The 21,557-nt window shown below is 28.7% G+C and overlaps 1 protein-coding gene across 1 annotated transcript in view; it reads left to right on the top strand.

Moving 5' to 3' along the window:
- Positions 1-5,131: 5,131 nt before the first annotated feature.
- Positions 5,132-21,557, top strand: part of LOC103578210 (protein madd-4) — a 754,919-nt gene continuing 738,493 nt past the window's right edge. Inside the window, exon 1 of the mRNA XM_053740948.1 lies at positions 5,132-5,184. The gene's annotated coding sequence lies outside the window, so the exon portion shown is untranslated. The remainder of the gene's footprint in view (positions 5,185-21,557) is intronic.

Below are 21,557 nucleotides of genomic sequence, written 5' to 3'. Positions count from 1 at the left end.
AATCATCAAGACATGCTATGTCGGTGACATCCATTTACCTCAAGTCATTTAATTGGTAAAATAGTTGAACAGACTTTTCGTAGGATTTCCCAACACCCCAATACTTCAAAAACCAGTGCTTGAGTTGTTGTGTTGTACCAAATGCATATGCGAAATGACCTCTTTTTGTGTGTTTGATACGATGCAAACCTCGTGGTTTGTTGAGTTCTTCTAAGCAATCGAATGAAAAATGTCGCATCAACTGTAGATCAATGATTGGAACAGCAAAATCGATTATCCTTTCAAGTCTCTCCCTCGCCTGTGCTCCTTGGACATAAAAGTAGCGCACTTTTTTTATTAATTCGGCCATTATTAGATTAAATGAGTCATATGGTGTATCGCCTGTATCCCACATGATTCCATGTCGATCACCGTTTTCGTCTTCACTTTCACGAATAACCGTAGCATTTATATATTCCATGGGTGGTTGAAATAGCCAATACTGAGTATGATACAATCCATTGGTGAAAGTTGCTAAAGATAAGATAAGGTAAAACATACGTTAATAAGTAAAAAATCACGTCATTTGTTATAAAAATACCCCCCCCCCCCCTTCCCAACCGATGCTTCCACATATTTTTAAGTTTAATCTTAAAACATTTAAACAATATGATAATAGCATAGCCATTTTCCCACCTAAATTTGAAAAACACCCTTACTCCAACGCCCTCTACATCCTTATTCATGAACCATATCAATCCCATGCCTCCCCGCTCACTCTATATCCCCACAAACCCACTCCAAGCAGTGTCCTCTATATCCACAATATCAATCCCATACCCCCACCCCATAACCCAAGCCCCAAACCTGCAGTATCAATCTCATATCGTCTTCCCAATCGCACATCCCCCTTTCCTTAGGCCCACTCCCCACCAAATCGACTAAAAAAATGCTACTAGCGCCCCCTATCTCGAATTTCGGTATAGAAAATCAACAGAAAGCGCTACTAGCGCCCCCTATCTCGACTTTCGGTATGGAAGATTATGGCAGCCCCCACTTATTCACGATGGTATTGCAGATCCCTGTTGTGGGAGGGGAAACATCCCTGTATATCTACTCATGTAGAGTGGTAATTATCACCATTCTTTTCTCTCCGTGTACTTTTCTATTAGTTTGTAGAAAATACTACACGGAAAAAAACGGAGCTTAAAATTAGATGATATTTACAGTCGTCAAATAAAAATTACTTTCCGAAGAGAAATTTACAATCCATACCAAAAATTACTATTAATATTGGAAAGATACATTTTTTTGTTAATTCTTACAAACAGTATTGTAAATTTTACGATTTATAAAAATTATAATACAGATTAGTAAAAATTGAATAAAGAATGGTTACAATTCATAATTATTTCACTACAATCATTCTGGAAATAATAATATTCAAAAATCTCTTTGATAATGTTGCAATTCTGAGTTAAAAAGATTTGTAAGCGTAGAAGTTGAATATTAAAATTCATTAACAATTTATTACTGTAAAATTTATATTTATTTTCATCTATTCTGTAAAATTTAGTAGATAAAATAAATAATATTAGTATAGAGTAGATAGTAATTTTTACCTGGAAACAACAGAAAAGTCACACGTGACTCAAATTATATTTATATGTATTTCGCAAAGATTATTCATTTATATCTCTATTAGTACAATTTGTAAGATTATTAATTTTACTTCATAACATTTTAAAACTATTACTGAAAACATTGTAAAAAGAACTACCCAGTGAACACATGATCTTATTTTGACCTCATACGTAGGTCATAGAAACGTCACGGCATCTTATGTAATTTTAATGTCAATCTGACGTTCTACATGATTTTGATATGATGTAACAACTTGACATCATATTGATGCAAGCATGACTCTTGTATGACGTCACAGTTATAACTTATAAGTTACGTACGCTTGACATAAAATCTGCATCACATTGTTACGTAGTAATAAAGTCATTATCGTATATCATAATGACGTAATTTAAAAATCATACATTTATGTCAGTAGCAAAGTCACGGTCATACGTAATATGGATGTCACTCTTAAATCATGTCTTTATATCAGTGACAAGTTAGTATTTAATGCAATGCTGATGTAATTTCCGAGTTATAGTTTTTTATCATCAATTTATTAAAATAAAACAATCATAGAATAAATTTTCAAAAATGTGTAAAAATAGCAACTAAATGTCGAACATTTTCGGGGCCAAAGTAATAAATAAACTTGATAATAAATTTCAGACGTTTTAGATTAAAACATTAGCGTAAGCATAAAGAAATTAACTTTATTTTTTTAAATAATATACCGAAAATATTATTGAGGATGACAAAGAAAATGTAACGATAAATTGAACTCTTTTGATATTAAGATTGTAAAGTTTAGTATTGCAATTTTTCAGTCGATTAAATTTCATACAATTTTGTGGAATTATTTATTGTTTCGCAAAATTTTAAAGATTTTTTAAGTTTCACATCACAACAGAAAATTAAAAAAATTTAAAGAAACTTAATAAAATTTTTATATAATCTTTTGAAATTATCATTTATAAGTTCATGGAGTTATTTTAAATTTTATAAAAATCCATCACGAAAACTGATGAACTCCGTCTTTACCGGCATTTTACTCTAAATACATCAATTAAGCATAAGACTTGAACTCTCGTGATGTGACCAGTGAGCAACGTTCAGGACTGCCAGCCAAGAGGAGCCGTGTTCGAACCCAGCAGACGCTCAGGATTTTCTCGTAATTTACTGCTATCTCAAATCTTGTTTCTGAATTCGTAATGCGTTCGCGCGGGAATAATCAAATCAAAAATTCGGTATTTAATTTTTTTTTTTAAATATTTTTCCCTGATTGATGATTTTGACATCACCCATATGTCATACTGACGTCATGGAATGTCACACAGACATCAAATTTCCGTCATGTATACGTCATTAGTTTTACATCATAATCTTACGTAAAAAAGTGGAAAATAATGAGTCACACCTGACTCATTCATGACTTATGTCTTACGTAAATGATGGCATACCGTAACGTCACTCTGACGTCAAATTTACGTAAATGAGTTTACTGGGTAGAGTATTCTAAGATTTATAATATCAAATAAAATTTTCTTGAGGTATTGTAGTTTTTAAAACGTCGGTAATGTGAATCGCGACTTAGCGGGTAAAAATTACTATTTGACGTTGTAACTTTTAATACGTGAGATATAATATCGAGTTCATTGTATTTTATTTATATTTGGCATATACTTCGAGAAACTCGAATGGTACTTGTAGCCGAGTGGTTAGCATGCTTGCATTTGAACTGGATTATTGGTAAGGCGTGGGTTCGAATCCTACAGTGGTAAAAAAAAAAAAAGATGGCAGATTTTAAGATGACAGTTGAGATATATCCATTAAGAAATATACATACAATCCAACAATACATATATATATATATATATATATATATATATATATCGTTGGAATAGAAAAAATTTTATTATTACACTCAAGGAAACAATTTTTACAATCTGGATTAGTGAAAATTCAATAGCAGTCTCAGTGAAAGTTTTATTTTAAAATAGATTTTTTACTAAATCAAAGAGTAAATTTTATTGAATGCTTGTGTTTTGTACTCTAAAACTCATAGTAATTTTACTTATAATTTGGTAATTTCTAGGATTAAGCGATTATAATTTTTATTTATTTAAAGAAAAATTTCGATGTTATTGGACCATTTCTAGTTTGCCTCGGCGACATAGTAATTTTTATTTAAAAAATAACAAATATCAGATTTTTTTCTCCGTGTATTCATCATTTAATTCAACGGCAAAATATGCGGATATCAGCTTATCGTGAATTAAATAATCCACTAACCACTGCAACGAGGTAATGCTGGAAAATATTCCGGATTTTTACCTCAATTTCTTTTTTTTATTTCTGCAGTACTTCTACCCTCATTTTTTTCGTGACACTTTTTTGTTTATTTTCATTCAAGTCATAAAACCTATTTGGGTTGAGAGTAAGTCAATTTTTTACTCCAATAAAATAAAAGTATGAACAACCATTGCGTCAAGCATGAAAAAAAAAAAAACAAAAAAAATTGTTAATGACAATTATTGGGTTCGAATTGAATCAATATTTTGTATGCTTTAAAAAATATTGCTTAACATATTTTTTTTTTTTTTTTTTGTACAAATTTGAAATTATTATTTTAATTTAAACAAATATAATAGTTTTTGAAACTCGTTAAGTTTAATTCCTTTTTCCCTTCACTTTCTCTAGTGCAAAATATTTTTTTTTTTATATTCAATTTCTTACAAAACAATATTATGATAAAAATATTTGACAAATACTCAAAATTTAGAAAAAAAAAAACAACTTAACGGCGGTATGCGACAATTCGCTAAAAAATCTAGTGTAGTAGCTGGTTGGTCAAGCAATTCCAGTATAGAGTAAACTGGGAATAGAAATAGAAGCCAAATATAACAGGAGAAATAGAGGGCTGCGGACAAGTGTCTACGCTTTGCCGACAACCCTCTCCCCTCTTTTTACTTGCGCACTCTCACAGTTTCTCCCTCATCGGCCCTATCTACGTCACTTGCGACGCAGAGCTGCCACTCGCGCGCCACACTTCGGTACGGCAGCATTGGTTCTAAAGGATATAAAGCTTTTTATTGACATGACGTAACTGCCACGCGCTCGATCATTAACTAACGATTTTATGATTACTTAATAGTTAGCGTGTTGTTGGTTGTTTAATTGAATAAAATATTTTACAAAATAATTAGTGGACTTTACAAGTGAATAAAACATGAGTGAAGAACGAATTTAATAAATATTGTGGATATATTATTCCATATTGTATCGTTCTACTTTACATTTTTAAATTATTCATAGGTTTATTAGTTTGTTTCTTATACCTAAAGTGATTTAAAAATTATTCAGTTAAATTAATTAAGCGTTTGTTTTTTCTTTTGTTGTATATTTATATAAGTGAACTTTGGTGACGTGTAACTAGTGTTAAAGATCGAATTAACAAATTAATTAGCATTTAAGTGACGTAAAATTTTCTGCGGATTGTTTGTTTCACTTTCATTAAATTTTTCATATATTATCAGTTTTTTGTATGGAACCATGAAACAAAGTTTACACTGGATTATTGTAAGTAATTTATTGAATCAATAAATACATTGAGTTTTTTTTCCAAATCATGTAATTTATAGTAGTTGATTTATTTTTTCGACTTCTTTATGGTATAATAAATTTGTTTTATTTTACTCCAAAAACTTTAGCTAGAAAGCCTTGGAGATAAATATCACGATATTAAGCGTAAACCACTTCATCTTTTTATATATTAATTAATATTCCACGAATATTTTTTTTAATAGGAGTTTATTAAATTATTGCTCTAGTCATCTGTAACTAATTCAACATTTAAAGTTCTAATAAGTTGAAAAAAAATTTTGCGCACGAGGTTAACCGGGGAAGTTAAAAGAGAGCACGTGCGCACACGAATCAACCCTCTAATGACAGTAGAACAAATCGAGGTCGTGGAACGCGCGTGTTTCCTCTACATCAATAATAAGAAAAGACAAATCTACTCATCAATAAAAAATATATATATTTTATTTCAATGATACAATATTTACTTGATGTAAAAATTATGATAATTCAATCGATAGAAATAGTATATTGCGAGGTAAGGGATGAAACGAGGCTACTCTAGACGAGAGTCAAGTTGACATCACCCGAAATCTAAAACTGTGTTTTATTCTGTGCTACACACTATATTTTTCAATATGATCTGCATTGACACTGAGAGTTTTAATGTCTGGAGAGAGTCGAAACAGGCTAATTTCTGACCGTTAGTGCGGCAAAAAAATAATGCTGTCTTTTAAATTTACAAATCTAAGTAATAAAACGATGAAAATAATTATTAATTAATCAAAAGGTTTTATATTGATTAATAATTTCTTTTGTTAAGACTCAAATTATTTTAATGATTTTTCAAGCACAACTGTTAGTTTTGTTGGTTTTTAGAATGTCAAATGTTTTTTACCATATATACCTTCAGTGCAAGTTTGAATTCTCATCTTTAGAGAGAAAGAAATCGTACTTTTCCCTCATGAAGAAACAAACGATAAATAGAAGTCTACAATAAACAAAGCTCATTATGACAGGGATGAAATGAAGTCAGAAATTAATTTAGCAAGTACAAACTAAGGAGTTTCATCCCTTGGGAAGAAACTGATCAGTTTCTACACGCTAAATCACATTGATCTGAAGTTGGCTTGTTCCGACTGGCAAAGCAGGTATTGCAACTCGCAGACTCAATGGAGGTGATATGAAAAGTGTTATTCTGATCGTTATTTATTCTAGTTCAAAAAAATTTAATTGATTCAATTTTTTTAGACAATTATTTATATATAATTGAAAATAATACAGATTGCTACATCGATCAACAACTTAATTGATACTTTTAGATTAAATGTTTGATATATTATCTAAATAACAAATTTCATTAACCAATGTAATAAAATTTTAATAAATTTGTTATTTAAAATCAGTTGAATTTTACAAAATGTCCGGAAAAGTAAATTTTTTAATTTTTTATCTTTTCACCGTTCACTTGTCACTTCTGCATAACCTACCATTATCTAAACCATTCACAGAATTAATTTGTCAACATTCAGGCTTCTTAGTCGTTTTGAAATAATCATTTGCGGCATAGAGAATGTCGTGAGAGATAATGCTCTTCAGCCCCATTCCTCATCATATAGTTGATGGTACACTGACGTTGTAGATTTCAAGACAGTAAAATGTCGTTGCACGTCCTCGATTTAGTTCACGCTTTCGATAAGCCGTTATGGTGTTTCAGACAGTACGTGTCTTGATGAGACTGTAGTAGTTGTACGCACAAATACACTTTTATAATATAAGGGGTTGAAAACTTAACAAGTACTGATAATACACAACTGCTCTTTACTGTTGTGTAACTTAACAACTTTCAAAATCTATGTCACAAGTCGTTAAAAATTAAAATATCCTGTACTTAATGTACGGATAACTTTTACAAAAAGGCTTTTTAACAAAATTCACTAATAAATATTTTCTCTTTGATGTTAAAAAAATCCCTTTAACAGAGAGAAAAATTTATGTTGCATACTTTTTTTATATCAAATATCTTTTTTTGTTAAGTTTCATAAGTGGGTTTTGAACAGGGCATAAAAATGAATCAAAAGCTTACGAAAAACTAAATTACTTCATCTTCAATCCGAGGTTTTGAATAAAACATTCTTTATTCTTACTTGAAAACCGGTCAATTTTGTGGAGAACGTCTCAAGTGCGGAGACATCCCTTGCCGTCCGTATCGTACCCCTTATTGTTATGATTTTTTTTTTAATTCTATGTCATCGGGTATCTATAGTTTTTTTTTTTTTTTTTTTTTTATACCTGTTGAGAGAACATCGGCGCCGTGCAATCTTAAAAAACACGTAATGTCGTCTTTTACTTTCTTAGTTACACAAAGGGACGCGAATCAATGCCTACCACTTGTTTTCCAGGTAGAATGCTGGTAGCAACAGGAGACGAGCCGTTTAAAGGTAAAACGAATACTTTTAAACAATCCTTCGATCACCTGCTATTTCTCAACAAAATTGTTTTTTTCGGTAACGTAAAGAACGGAAGTGTCATTTCGTCACTAAATCCAATCATTTAACTTTTAGAAAGATGAAATTAAATTATTAAAAAGTGATAAAATAAAGCAGGATTAACTTTTAAGTATCATTGTTTTGTAAAAGGTTTTCAAAGCTTCCAAACGATAATTACTACTGGCACCTGTAAATGAAGGTTTTAGATACATCTAACGCATACAATTGTAAAACTTGTTTCGTTCATTTTTTGTTGTTGTCTTATTTAAGAGATCATTATTTAACTTATCACGTATTTTCTCACGTGAATACTAACGGATAAAAATAAAAACTTACAAGCCTTAAGGCGTTAAAAGTAAGGTAGTTTTCTTTTATAGTTTATCTCAAGTCATCGTTTAATTTGCCAGGTCAACAGGGTTTAGATAATATATTTACGTGATATAGGATTAAGAAAATTAGTTGAATTATATATTTCGTCATTTTACTATTAAGAGGATTTTATCTTATATCATTATTTTCCATAAATCATATTTTCTATACTATTTTTATACAAAATTTTTTTTTTTTGCCTAAAGATATTTAATAATTAACCAAATTAAATATGTGTTCTGAAATTATCTTAAATTATAACTGCAGAAAATAGAAAAAAAAGATATGTATTTCTTCATTTTTATGATGTAATCCAACACAAACATATCTACATATTATTTTTATGTATTAAGTTTTTACGTATACATTTTTTTCGTAACACTAATCTGATGCCAGAAGAGAAATTAAAAGTATTAATATTTGAATATATTTTTTTGTTACACAAATATATCTCAAAAATTCAGAAATAAATTTATTTTTATTAGACTCTATACATACTTTTTATCTTAACATTATTATGACTTTAAGACGAAAAGAATAAGATGTGAAACCCGTATTTTATGAAAAATATGCATACTATATGTAAAGAAAAAAAGATTAGTGTTTTCTTAAAAGGATTATACAGAGCAGTTATCTTACTAATAGGACATTGATGGCATATTTTGGAAAATTCTATGGAGCAAAATCATGATTTCGAAATAAGCTAACTGACTAGTCAAGTGATAAAAAATATTATGAGAAAGGAAATGGGGAAGAAAGTAAACGACAAGTATCTTGTGCCAACAGAGAGGATTATAGTCATTGACCAGTCGGTTTTCATCATCCAGTGGTGGTAGTTAATGGACTGATAGCAATAGGTATATGCTCATTACATGACTACTCTTATAATATCTCTTTCTCTCTTATTTTCCACTATTATATGCTGCTTTTGTCTCTTGATCTTCTCACAATATTCTCCGTTTAATATCTCAAAATCCACTCGATGTCGTCCGTATACCCAAATTCATGGCAGTACAACCCCTCGGGTTTATAAATAAATCTACAGTTAATCCGATGGTATAATTGATTATTTAAACCGCCGCCTGTGTGTCCGGGGTTTCTATATAATACATATTTGACTCTAGGGATTATATTAGTGACATATTGATTATCATTTATTAAATACTATCAGACATCGACGTACACGGAAAAAAATATATTGTGACCAACGCGATCCAGTATACTGACTGTCGCGATACTAGTTTAGCTATTTGGAGGTTAGTGCGCGTATTGTTACGTATAGTGCTAACTGGAATACGGATCGTGAATGAGACTAGAATGGATCGCCACGGTAGGTCTACAGATCACCCCCTTCACGATACGCAAATCACTATCCAGTAGATCGTGCAAATCACAATATTTTTTTCTCCGTGTACTTTTGAAATTCATCCTTAAAAAATTATAAATGATAAATATTAAAAAAATTTTCTTTATCTGCAAAAAATGAAATTAAATATGATTGTTCGTCGTATTTGGATTTCATTGTGTTAATATAATTTACCATTCATTATTTGATGTATTTCTGCACCGAATTCAACTGACTCTAGAGACGTTATTTAAAATATTTCGTGACTCTACACGATTCCGTTATGCATAAATGATGGATCGACACCCTAGGACCACTCCACTAGGTCGTGTTATTACTACAATTTTCCATATACGGATTTCAATAGCCAACTTCTCATTGATCGTTCGTCTCTCTTATCCTCCTACTGTTATTACTATTCTACAATGCACATCAACTGCTTATACAAACTACTACGAGCAAACTACCATGCAATTAATTATCTGCAGTCTAACTGAAGTAACTTGGTAAAGTAACGAGTGGAGTATTGGATGGTCCTTTAGCCTTGATTGCTACTGTAAAATCTTAATAAATGCCTATGCTTACTTATCTTCATAAAGTATGCCTCCGTGACTTGAAGTATTTCCATATGTGTTTTTGTAATACAAGATAAATATCTTGAAGTGGCGTTAAATCTTGTAAAAAGGATATGAAATTTTTAATAATAGTAAATATGAAAAGACAATTATAGTGTCTACACGGAAAAAAAATTCAACGAAAAATTCCAATATTACTATCGTAATCCTGGACTATACTTTTACTATCTGTAACTTTCAAATATATGATACGAAAATTTACAGTTTCTAAAAGATTTTTTACTATTCACTATCGTAATTTCATTAAGAGTTTGTTGTATAAAATTCAATAAGAAATATTACAATCTTACTATCGTAAATAGTAAAAGAATAAAAAATAAGATTTAATTATAATATTTATTCTTTTATTCTTCCTCTTGATTTACAGTGCTGCCTCTATGTTTTTACAATACAAGCCACAAAAATTACGATAGTTGGATTGTAAATTTTCTGAAATGGTATAGTATATGCCATCTGAAGCGTTTACGTATGAAAGACAAATGGTGTCACAATACCATGATGTGATGCTTGTGGGAGAGTATATATGTATATACAAATGATAACATCTATTTCGTTCGTATTATGTGTGGTTCAACGATATATATTTGTAAATCAGTGCATCTTTACCTCCACTTAAGTGCAGAAATAGAGGTTATTTTTCATGACATTCTTCGGACAATGATAAATAAAAAATTTAAAAAAAATCTGTGCTTTCTTCATCACAAACCTACATAAATTAAGGAATATAATGATTTTGTGGTGTAAGTATATTTATTACTATTCATTTCTTTTTAAACTAAATATTCTGTGGGTATATCGTTCGTTTTGAAATTATTTATCTGGACATGAAGTTTATTTTTATAAACAAGTAGTAACATTGTCATAGAATGAATGATTCTAAAAGAATGAATTTTTTTTTTTTTTTTTTAAATTCAATTTTCCTAATTTTGTTACAGAATATAATTCATTTGTCGACAATGAATAATTTTATCCAACTTGGCGATGAGGTAAACATTTCAATAACCACAAATTATAGACATTTAATGTTTGTTTCTGAAGTTAGCCGACGCCTAATAATTTTTGGATTTGTTTAAAAATGATAAATTATGAAAAAAAAAAGTTTTCGAAAAAATTGCACCTATGGTTTTTTTAATTTCCTACATGTGCATATTTTGGATATAAAGGAATGAGTTATTTTAATTCAAAAAGAAACAAGTACAATACTTTTTGAACCTGGTGTGATATTATAACTTATAAGTTAAATTAATGAATAATTAATAATAATTAATAAATTATATATACCAAAAAAGTATATTTCAAAAAATATTAAATAAATTTTTTATTATTATTATTACTTCAACATGTTTTATTTTTATTTCAACATTATATTTACCTTCTCAATTTAATTATTAAAAAAAAAAAAAAAAACAAAACAAAACAAAATGATAAATTCTCTTTTTTTTTTTTATTGTAAGTTCTACTTTTTTAAGAAAATAAATTTTACTCCGATGACTTCTAATTATACTTTTATATTTAAAGAAATTCTAGATTACCGATTCATTCATTTTACGATAGTTGCATTATAATTTTTGTTAACACAACTTGTATAATTTACTCTATAGTATCTGATTTTTTCTATCTTGTAGTAGTATTAATTATAAAACAAAATTTACGATAGTCTATTGTAAAAATTATGATTTAAATTTTATAGTCCACCGTTACGATACCATATAATGAAAATTACGATAGTTAAATCGTAAAAAAATCCGGGAATTTTTTTTCCGTGTACTGTCACTATTTATAGTGAAACAACATATAAGTACTTATTCTAAAGTGTTTCTATCTTCTCAATTATTTAGATTATTTTTTTTTCTTTTTCGAATTAATTAATTATAACGCTTTTATTTATTCAGTAGTATGTCAACTAAAAATAGTATTTCAGAATTAAAAATAAAATATTCTTTAGCATCTTGCAGGTATGATGAGTTAAAAAATAAAATAAATAATAAATAAATTTTTTCATGTAATTTTATTATAAAATATGTGTGTAGTAAATATAATTTTATTATATGCATATTTAATTTTACGTAGTCATAATTTAAAATTTTGAAAAATTCTGGAAAATGGTTGAGCCTGCGGGCCAGCCCGATAACTTTCGGCCGGTTTCGAGCTCACGGAGCTCGAATTAATAAACTATCCATCAAGGAAGAAAAGTAGGGCAGTTCAACCCTTGTATGTAATTGCCCACCCGAGCTGAAGGCAAAGGTGGCAAACACCGGGATTGGCAAGTTCTACACGGAGAAAAAAGAACAGTAACCATTACTACGCAGGACAGAATCCAGTCAATTTAATAAATATAACTATAGTCAAATATGCTTTTGCTATACATAATTGTTCGCTCCAACACGCTCATTGACTGGATTACTGCTCTGCGCAGCAATGGTTACTGTTTTTTTTCTCCGTGTACTTTCATCCGTGATGTGCATACCATTCCTTACCAGGTCTGTAACCGAAAGTTTAATTTTTGTTGTTTACGAGAAGGTTAATGCATGTGTAAACTTATTTTCATACCACCTGCATTAAAACTGCGAGTTTCTATGCTTATGTTGCCAGTCAAAACAAGCCAATTTCAGACTAATGCAGTTTAGCGCATAGAAACTCATCAGCTCATTCTCTAGGGAAAAATCTCATTTATTTCTGCCCACTAAATTAGATCCCGATGTAATGTTACCCCTGTCAGAATCGCATTTGTTGAATTTTAATTGTGATTTTCTAATCAGTTTGAGTCTTCAGTAGAACTTTGTTAGGATACAATAAAATGCAGGGAAAGCGTATACAAGAAGAAAAAAACTCCATTGAATTCAATGAAATTAAAATTTTTTGTACATTTCGAACATAAAGCTACTCTTGCTAAAAAAAAAAAAAGTTTTATTTTTTAATAGTCTTGATGTTAAATTTTTCAGCTGATTATATAAAACCTGTGAAGAATAGTATATTACACTACAAGAGCAGAAAGTTGGAGATTCCTGCACTGCGCGTCATGACGCCCGAGGCGAAGCCGAGGGCATCAGACGCGCATTGCAGGGCTCTCCAAATTTCTGTCCGTGTAGTGTATACTATTTTTCTTTATGCCCGGACAAAAGTACGAATCAAAGATGTATAAATTATATAGCTACGTTTTAGCATGTATTAATGCCTGCCCCGACATTTGCGGCACGAGCGTAGCGACTACTGCTGGTCGGGGGGCAGGCAATAATACATCGACAAAAAAAATTATCATTACACATTGTCAAAAGAAACGATTATGATCCTAAAGTTAATTTACAATTAACAATTTCCGGATTTTTTTTTTCAAAAATCAATTACAAAAAAATAAAAACGAAAAAGATGCACTTGTAGAAACTAAAAAAACTGTAGATTCAACTTTCAAAATTTTTTTTTTTATTTATAATTTGTCGTTTAAAAAAAATCAAAAAATTGCTAGACGTCAGCTAACTTCGGTATCATAAATAATTCCTAATTTTTTTCAAATTATTAAATTTATTAAAAATAATTTTTTAATATTTATTAATCTTTAGTAAATTTTACTTTTTTAAAAACACAGACATATAAAATTTAAAATTAATTGTAAACAAGTTTTGAGGTTATGAATACGAGTGAGAGTGTCAACAAATCTTGTCAAAGTGGCGATAGTATACGTATAACCAGTAACAGTTGCGCCAGTGCGCGCAAGAAAACTTTTTCGTCTCGCTCTTGCTTTCTTTTGGCCTGCTGTTATAGATGGCGCGCGAGTAATTCTAACACGGCACGAATAGTAGACTTTCTGCCGTGACTCAAGGCCAAAAGTGTGTACTTTCAGCCGAGGTATAAAGAAAAAGTGATTGAGATAATACATAATGCAGTCGAGTCTCGTTATGAGTCCGCTCGTTACGAGTCCGTGAACCAGGATTTCCACGGAAGACCTTCCCCCTCCACAACGTGAAAAAAAAATTAATTTCAGAGTCTCGATATGAGTCCGTATATTCATGAAAAGAAATTAAGAGTTTATTTATCATATTAGTCCTATTTACATATAAGAAACATAACACTCAAGTCAAACGGACTCATAACGAGATACTGGAAACAATCACGTACACACTCACACGCTTAAAAAGTAGGGGAAGTTCAACTCACGACTGTCGCCTGCGCTGACAGAGTGGGGGTACACAAATTCTTAGAATTATATTCCCCTACACCCCTTTATGCGGGTTCATAACGAGACTCGACTGTATCAAAGCCATATAACATATCATTTTTAATCTCATAAAAAGCCCTCGGATTTATTTGAAATCATTTTTTTTTTCATTGTATTGACATTTATAATTCAATAATTCAACTGAATTTTTTTCTAATGAGTGATGACAGAGTTATATCCGAATACATCATTATATAAATTGCTATGTTTATAAGGTGTCTTAAAGATTATAACTTTTACAATGTCATGGTTATATTAAGTGATAGCATTTTATTATAGTCAAGATTACGAAACGTGCATTCCAAAGGGTTGAATGCTGAAAATATTTCCTCATACGAACTGGCATCTGACATCATAATAAATTTTTTTTTTTATAAAATTCATAAAACATAAATGATAGGAATTTCAAAAAAAATGTAAAATATATCTTCTCGATCAAACGTTTAATTTTGCTACACGCTATGTATGTAATTTACATTTATGCCGACACTACCATAAACTTTTACCGCATGGTTATAGTGCAAAATAGAAACATCAGTCCATTAATTACACACGCGTTATGTCGCACGTAGTGAGCGTAGAATACACACGCCCTAAAAATTTTAGGTCCGGGTACACAGAAAAAAACATTCTCACTCATTATACTCGACTAATATTTTTTATTGTAACCAGCACTCAAGCGATATGTAAGAGTATAAAAAAAGGGTTTAAAAAAAGTAACAAGTACAGTAAAACATAAGAGGTTAAATAAAATAAAAATCAAAGAAAAATTTTTCGTTACGGTTTAGCGTTGCGTATGAATTGTGGTAGTAGTCGCGTGAACTTCACAACGTAGGTGATCTGTGCAAAGAAACACAAAAAAACACTTAAATGTTTATTGTGTGTTAATATATAATATCCCTTGCCACAACATTTATTATTATTTTAACCAATGTATTCAGTTATTTTATATATTTTTTTTAAATTTATATGCAGCTATTAATATACACAATTATTTAATTATTAAACATTGATGTATGTTCTGCACACACATTATTATTATTATTATTATTATTATTATTATTATTATTATTATTATTATTATTAATTATTATTATTATTATTATTATTATTATTATTAATTATTATTATTATTATTATTATTATTAATTATTATTATTATTATTATTATTATTATTATTATTATTATTATTATTATTATTATTATTATTATTATTAATTATTATTATTATTATTATTATTATTATTATTATTATTATTATTATTATTATTAATTATTATTATTATTATTATTATTATTATTATTATTATTATTATTATTATTATTATTATTATCTCTGTAGTGTATCTTCATATGCACATAATATAATGAATTCCCACGCAAATTTTTAATCTTTGTATGCCGGTACAATCTCACGAATTCATCGACAATTGAATATGTTTATTTATCCAATATGATTTCTCATGAAATACAATTATAAAATTAACTTGGATTTAAAATAAAATAAATTTTCACAAAGACCTAAGCTGTAAATGCTTAAAATAGAATTATTCGATACAATAATTATATTATATCAGCTAATCAGTAGAAAGAAAGTGTTGAAGTAGCGATATCGATACTATGGAATACCAGATATCAATCTATGTGTTCTGAACTTTATTGACCTACTTAAATATATATATATATATATATATATATATATATATATATATATATATATATAATGCAAAAGACGTTATAGTATGTGTATGAATATTTCATCTTTCTTGATACATAATTTTTGTTATTACACTTACACTCACTACGACTTCCATATAATCCCATACGACATTTTGACCTTTAGATACATGAATCGAAATCACTGAGGATATATTTCTGTTGGCAAGTATAAAAATAGAATATAAAACATATTTGTCACCATGGTTCTTTAGACGGTACACCCTACACGGAAAAAAACTTCCCGGATTTTTAACGATTTAACTATCGTAATTTTCATATATGGTATCGTAACGGTGGACTATAAAATTTAAATCATAATTTTTACAATAGACTGTCGTAAATTTTGTTTTATAATTCATACTACTACAAGATAGAAAAAATCAGATACTATAGTGTAAATTATACAAGTTGTGTTAATAAAAATTACAATGCAACTATCGTAAAATGAATGAGTCGGTAATGTAGAATTTCTTCAAATATAAAAGTATAATTAGAAGTCAAGGGAGTAAAATTTATGTTCCTAAAAAAGTAGAACTTACGAAAAAAAAAAAAAAAAATTTATCATTTTGTATTTTTTTTTTGTTTGCAATAATTAAATTGAGAAGGTAAATACAATGTCGAAATAAAAATAAAACATGTTAAAATAATAATAATAAAACATTTACTTAATATTTTTTAAGATATGCTCTTTTGGTATATAAAATTTATTAATTATTAATTAATTTAACTTATAAGTTATAATATCACATCAGGTTAAAAAAGTATTATAGTTGTATCTTTTTTAATAAAAAAAAACTCATTCCTTTATATCCAAAATATGTACATGTAGGAAATTGAAAAAACCATAGGTGCAATTTTTTCAAAAATTTTTTTTTTATAATTTATCATTTTTAAAAAAATCAAAAATTATTAGGCGTCGGCTAACTTCAGAAGAAACATTAAATGTCCATAATTTGAGGTTATTGAAATGTTTACCTCATCGCCAAGTTGGATAAAATTATTCATTGTCGACAAATGAATTATATTCTGTAACAAAATTAGGAAAATTGAATTTAAAAAAAAAAAAAAAAAATTCATTCTTTTAGAATCATTCATTCTATGACAATGTTACTACTTGTTTATAAAAATAAACTTCATGTCCAGATAAATAATTTCAAAACGAACGATATACCCACAGAATATTTAGTTTAAAAAGAAATGAATAGTAATAAATATACTTACACCACAAAATCATTATATTCCTTAATTTATGTAGGTTTGTGATGAAGAAAGCACAGATTTTTTTTAAATTTTTTATTTATCATTGTCCGAAGAATGTCATGAAAAATAACCTCTATTTCTGCACTTAAGTGGAGGTAAAGATGCACTGATTTACAAATATATATCGTTGAACCACACATAATACGAACGAAATAGATGTTATCATTTGTATATACATATATACTCTCCCACAAGCATCACATCATGGTATTGTGACACCATTTGTCTTTCATACGTAAACGCTTCAGATGGCATATACTATACCATTTCAGAAAATTTACAATCCAACTATCGTAATTTTTGTGGCTTGTATTGTAAAAACATAGAGGCAGCACTGTAAATCAAGAGGAAGAATAAAAGAATAAATATTATAATTAAATCTTATTTTTTATTCTTTTACTATTTACGATAGTAAGATTGTAATATTTCTTATTGAATTTTATACAACAAACTCTTAATGAAATTACGATAGTGAATAGTAAAAAATCTTTTAGAAACTGTAAATTTTCGTATCATCTATTTGAAAGTTACAGATAATAAAAGTATAGTCCAGGATTACGATAGTAATATTGAAATTTTTCATCGAATTTTTTTCCCGTGTACACCAGTGCACTTCGCATTTCGCATGTGGCTATACGCCGAGTCACAAATTATGTCCTCTTTACATCTTGTGGTAAACTACCAAATAAAACTCTAATACTCGGAATGTTCTTTTAAGAAAAATTTTATTATTTTTTCGTGTACTTGAATTTATTAAAAGAAATTTTAAATTATAAATTTTACTATGACAGATGGTTTGAAAAGAAAATAAACAAAAATGTCAATATGTCTTTCCTTTGGGAAATGTTTTTTTGTGTAGAAAGCAAGATCCCAGACGATCGAACAGCTGACCTCATTTTTCCTCAAGAAATGAAAAAAAGGAAATGCGCATAAATTTCCTTAGAATTTTCTCGAGTATCGACTATCGAGGATAATCGACCGTTTGCAACTTTTGCAATGTTATGTCGAATGACTTTAGGCTAAAAATAAACGTCGACGTTTGTTGACCTGATTTTTGATTTTTCAACATTAACTTTTTATAGAATATGTTATCTATAATAGTTCTCTTGGCTTTGATTCAATACTATTTTTTTATTATTAACATTGTTTGCAAAAAAAAAGACTACCTTCTGGTGGCTGATGCCCTCTACCTTAGCCTACCTTATTCTGCAGTTGGAAACACAATTTTATTCATTGATTGGTATCGTCGTAAAAACACGGAAGAACATTACTTTGATGTTATTCTATATTATTTTCAATATCTTTCATTGCAGCTATATTTTTTCATTTACTCTATTATGTGAGCCATACTCATCTTTTTTTCTCTACTTCATTTAAACAGTACTTTCTTAAGTCAACTGTCTTTTATTTTTTTTCATACTCACTTCATTCTACATTCACAGAATGTCTGCAAAGTCTCTGATTTCGTGTTGCATACGTGAGTGGTTAGACTTTGCCTAAAGAAAACGTAAGAAGAAATTGAAAAGGTTAAAAAATAAAAATTTGAAATGTTTAATGATTTCTAAAAATAACATTTTTTTTTCTCTTTAAAATAATTATCGCTTTAAATTTATCTATGGTATCTATAATCTTTTATAAATACTCAAGGATGAGAAGAAATAAATTTATATTTAAAATACATTTATAGAATAAGAATAACAATTAAGTGTAATATTATTAAGCTAAGGGGGGGGGGGCTAATAACAAAGGCATAAAATGTAAAATGACAGCGATATTATAGTGTCAAGAGGCTATACAACGAAGGTTGAGGCTAGAAGCACCAAACTCAATTTCCACTTCCATATTTCTAGCCTGCACCGAACCGGAAGATACATCTAGATAAATGCGGCGAAACGTGCCTCAACATTTCCGCCTGCAAAAGTTTCGACCGCAATGAAGACTCTAGGCACCTAGCTCTAGGTCAACATTTTACTTACAAAGATTTACCACCAACATCCTTCTCTTACCAATAACGACACGGTACTCTTTATTCCTCGTTTATCTTTTCCCATTAACCTGCTCCAAATATCTAGAGCCAAATCGAAAGACAAAATTCATTTATATTAATCGAATTACAAACATAGTTAACAAGAGTTTTACTCAAAAAAAAAAAACTAGTTAAGTCTTTTACATAAAATTCACATATTCGTTTGTTACTGATAGGAAAAAAAATAACAAAAAAAATATCACAATAAAATTGCAAGAAGTTGAATATATACAGAGGACAAAATTTTTCGTTTCTTTTGATGCCAACACAATCGAAAAATGAGGAGGAACTATCTCTTGTAGCTTGCAGTGCAAGCACAATTTATTTCAAATCACTGAAAATATTTTGTGTAGAAAAAATAATATACAGAAGTTCATTTAATATAATAATCGATAAAAAATAAAAATAAAGACTAGAAAAAATTATTTGAAATTTTTTTTATTTTATCAAAATCAGTAGTGCAGTTTATAACTCAATTTGTGATAAAACTGTTACCAGAACGCAATCATCGAGGAGCTCAAAAAAAATATATATTTTTTCTTGTTAAAAAAAAAATAAACATAAATAAAAACACGTGCTAATACATATATATATATATATATATATATATATATATATATATATATATATATATATATACTATTCACAGTTTAAATAATAAATAAAAATCCATCACAAGAGGGAACTTTTTAGTTTTCGCATGAGAAAATCTAAAAAGAACATGCAAAAAAAATTTGCTTGTCGCACTTTAAAAATAAACATTGCCTGATTGATTTTATCGAGCTACTGTAAAAATGTAAAATTCTTTTGTCTTTGGGGCGTATTCATTCTTTTCATATATATTCATCTATATGTCAATGTAATTCAACATATGTATGGATTTCTATGAATTTTTCATAAAACGTGCATTCAAGAATATAAAGGTGAAAAATATTCTTATCTATATTTATATATAACGTCAAAAAATCGTGAAATCACATTAAAAATAGAGAATATCCGGGAAAAATGATTAGACTTGATCAGACGTGAACAGGCATGAGTATTCAAGCCTAATCAGACATGAAAAATGACCATGCCTGGCCAGGCATGTTCAGGTCTGATCAGGTATGTTCATGTCTATTCATGCCCATACGGGTTAAAAATTTATAGATAAATAATGGCCCTATATAATTATATTAATAGTTTTTTATGTCATCAGAGCAAAATTTTGAGTTCGCTTGTGAAACTTTTCTGTAACTTAAAGCTTAAATATCTCTTAAACAGTTGAGTTTATCAAAAAAATCAGCGAGACCTTCCCGGGTCGAAATATTTGGTCTTATTTTAGTCTAACTGCACTGCATTTGGACTAATTGGTCTGTATTTGAACTAGTTGATCTGTTTTTGATCTTTTATAAAAATTTTGAGCTGTTTTTGATCTGCTGTTTTAAAAAACAACTGCGATACAGAAGGACAAAATTAGACTAATTCTGGAACTTAGAAAAATTTTGGTTTTGAAATTGTGCAAGGACAAAACTAAATTAAATCGTGGACTTATAATAATTTCATTTATGCCTAGAAAAAATTTATAAAAAGTATTCTAAGATCTAGAATGGATTTTTTTTTGTTTACTATTTACTTAGTGTCTTTTGTTTAAAAATGTCGGCGGTTAATGATTATCTGACAGCTATATTTTTTAGTTGTCGATAAAATATTAATAATATTTAACGAAAGTAGTAAAATTGGAGTTAAAATCTCAACAAAAATTTCTTCAATTCACTGAACAAAGTCGAAAAATATTCTGACATTAAAAACCGTATCGAAATATTCCTCTGTGACATTGTAATACGAAATAGCAACAGCACGTTTTAAATTTCAAGAAAATTTAAATAATCCACTATGTCTAGATGTTCCCGAATAACTTTCCATGAGCAGTACGTTTAATTGAACTTTATTCATTCTTGTTATTTTTAATAAATCATGTAGTAATTAATTTTGTCCATAAATGGTTATATTAATTTTTTTTTTAATTATTTTTTTAATTCAAATTTATTGCTTTTATATAACGCTTTTAATGAAGCAAAGAATTGAAAAAAAAATTTGTCACGTAATTTTTTTTTTAAATTAAAATTCCCTTCCATTTTGAATATAAACTTATAATAATAAATTTCTGTATTTATAAAAATATTTAACAGATGATGATAAGGAACTGAATGAGTTGGAGGTAGAAGAAGCCAGAGGAAAATAGTTGATTTTTTTCAGAGTGTATGTTCAAAGAAAGTCTCAGTTACTAGGATGCACTATCAGAAGAAAAGAAGGAGGATAAAGTTAAATTTTTTT

This window comes from Microplitis demolitor, chromosome 7, assembly GCF_026212275.2.
Source record: "Microplitis demolitor isolate Queensland-Clemson2020A chromosome 7, iyMicDemo2.1a, whole genome shotgun sequence".
Taxonomy (NCBI): domain Eukaryota; kingdom Metazoa; phylum Arthropoda; class Insecta; order Hymenoptera; family Braconidae; genus Microplitis; species Microplitis demolitor.
Note: the sequence above shows the minus strand (reverse complement) of the source record. Positions and strands in the feature narration are given on the sequence as shown.